This window comes from Penaeus chinensis, chromosome 25, assembly GCF_019202785.1.
Source record: "Penaeus chinensis breed Huanghai No. 1 chromosome 25, ASM1920278v2, whole genome shotgun sequence".
NCBI lineage: Eukaryota > Metazoa > Arthropoda > Malacostraca > Decapoda > Penaeidae > Penaeus > Penaeus chinensis.
Genome location: NC_061843.1, coordinates 6,306,556 through 6,309,055, shown reverse-complemented (window position 1 = coordinate 6,309,055; position 2,500 = coordinate 6,306,556). Strand labels below are relative to the sequence as shown.

Below are 2,500 nucleotides of genomic sequence, written 5' to 3'. Positions count from 1 at the left end.
AGGTATGTATATATGTACAAACGTCTATCTCTCTCTTTCTATAAATATGTATATATGTAAACACTCATATACATATGTGTGGTTTAAATATACTGTATGTTCCTGTGAATATATATATGCATATATATATACACTTATACATAAATAAAGATTTATATGTTTATGTATAGATTAATATGTATAAACACATAAAGATGAACATGTATATATATACACATATATTTGAGTGAGTGTATATCTGTAAATGTGTCTATATACACATACATATATATACATATCATAAATAAAGTGTACTGTCAACTGCCTATGCAAGTTCCTTCTGTATTTAATCCATTGTGATCCAAAGGAGTTAAAGCTTGGACCACTTTGGTAACCTGATATGAGGAATAATAAAGGCTGGATGACATCAGAGTAGATGGTGAGGTAGAGAGTAGTTGAAACAAAACCTGCCTTCTTATTAAATAAACTTTAAACAAAAATAATTTATACAGCTAAAACTAAGTTTCCTGAGGTTTTACCTTTGCCTATGGCTGAATGTTGATGTGAAGAGTAACACAGGGAAGAAGATGCCAAGTAGGTGTGTAGCAGAGTGTGTGAAGCAACACCTGTATTTGTAGACGAGATGAAAAACAGAATGTATACTTATAGTACAACGACCTAGAACTACAAATGTATTTCTTGACCAAATGATAAATTGTTTGTAGTTGTTGTTTTACCTATTGAGGGCAATGCCTGGCACTTTTACCTAGTCTATCTGTCAATCTACATATATATTTGTATGTGTATATATGCATGTATTACATGTCCATTTGCAAAGGAAATGAATAAAATTGATGGTCAAATGTAATCAAAAACAAGAATTTGTCTGTGATGTATATATATATATATATATGTCTACGGAAAAGCATATCATATTCAAAGTATATACTGCAGTTATTTTATTATTTGTGCAATTATTCATGTCCTGGAAAACGATTTTTTGCCCAGGTTATTTCTGGCACTTTTACCTAGTCTATCTGTTAATCTACACGCAAATATGTGTTTATGTATGTATGTACGTTTATGGAATTTATATACTAATAACGGAGAAAAAAGTCTGTTCATTTCTTTTTCTTCAAAATTACTAGTTTTTTACGCGAACTGGACATCAGTGATCATAATTTATTAACAAAAACTGATAGTTTTGTGTAAATATAGATGCTCATATTTAGTGTGGTGTTAAAAAAAAAAAAAAAAAAAAAAAAAAAAAATTATGTCCACTGCAACTGTATCACTGATAATGAGATTGGAGCCACGCTGATGTATTTGAAATTACGTAGGATCTACGTTTAGATCTGCTGACACCATGATGAATACCATAGGTTTAGCATGCTAAATCCACTCGCATCACAACCCACAAACTTTATCCTATTACCTCAAAGAATCATCAATCCTCGTCAATGAACAAAAAGAAAAAACTTTTTCATTTCATTATTCTCTTTTCCCATTTTTATACTTCACTTGATTATCCTCAACTTTCCTCAGATGTTAGCTACTGAAATAAAAAATCATTCTAAACGGGGAAAGCACCTAGTTTATAAAATAAATCACACAGACACAAAGAGAAGCTTTAAGCTTGCTTAGACTATGGCTTGTTGGATAATTATCTGGCTGACTGGTGCTTGTGATATGGTGGGTTACCTCTGTTTTCGCAAATAGGTGCGTGGTCTGATGTTCTGCATATCGATATTGTATTAAAAATGTATATGGGTGTTGTTTTTATGTTACCTTCCTATTCAATGTTGAGTACCCACTACATTGCTCCTCGTGTCACCTCACACACTATCAAATATCAAATTCAAAGTAGAATCCAGCATATATTACAAGGTTTACTTCGACAGGAAATTTGATTTGAGAAAATCTAAATTTAAGAAAATCTATATCTAAATTTCCATTGTGTGTATATGTATGTTTATATATATATGTGCTATTGATGTATGTATATGTATCATATGTGTATATATCATGTATGATATATATGTATATTCATATATAGGTATATCTGTGTCAGTGTGTTTGTGTGAATGTAAATACTTGTTACATTTGAAGTGTCGAAAATGATATGAGACTAAATTTCTTTCTAGTAAATGTAATCTAACAACAAACAACTTATTAAAAATCAATAAAACTTATTTTCAAAAATATGCATATTATGTATTTTACGATAAACATACAAGCTATTACATATCAAACATTATGGCACACGTGTACAAATTTGATAAACCACTCAATTATTTTGATACAGAAACTAGAATGGTACGGAAAAATCAATCACTATCCAGTTGATTTCAAAAGATTGAATTTACATTTGTTTAAATACAATAAAAAAGAAAAGAAAAAGGTTTCACTCTTTAGGGATTAACATCCTGCAAATGACTACAGTTATCACCACTGAGGCATGAAATGCATTACATAAGTCTTTCCTGTAAACACATTCGTTTTCTCTGTCACATTCGTATGA

At 30.2% G+C, this 2,500-nt stretch overlaps 1 protein-coding gene across 1 annotated transcript in view; it reads right to left on the bottom strand.

Moving 5' to 3' along the window:
* LOC125038588 (probable cyclin-dependent serine/threonine-protein kinase DDB_G0292550) overlaps positions 1–2,500 on the bottom strand; it is a 13,176-nt gene that overhangs the window by 10,155 nt on the left and 521 nt on the right. The window lies entirely within an intron of this gene.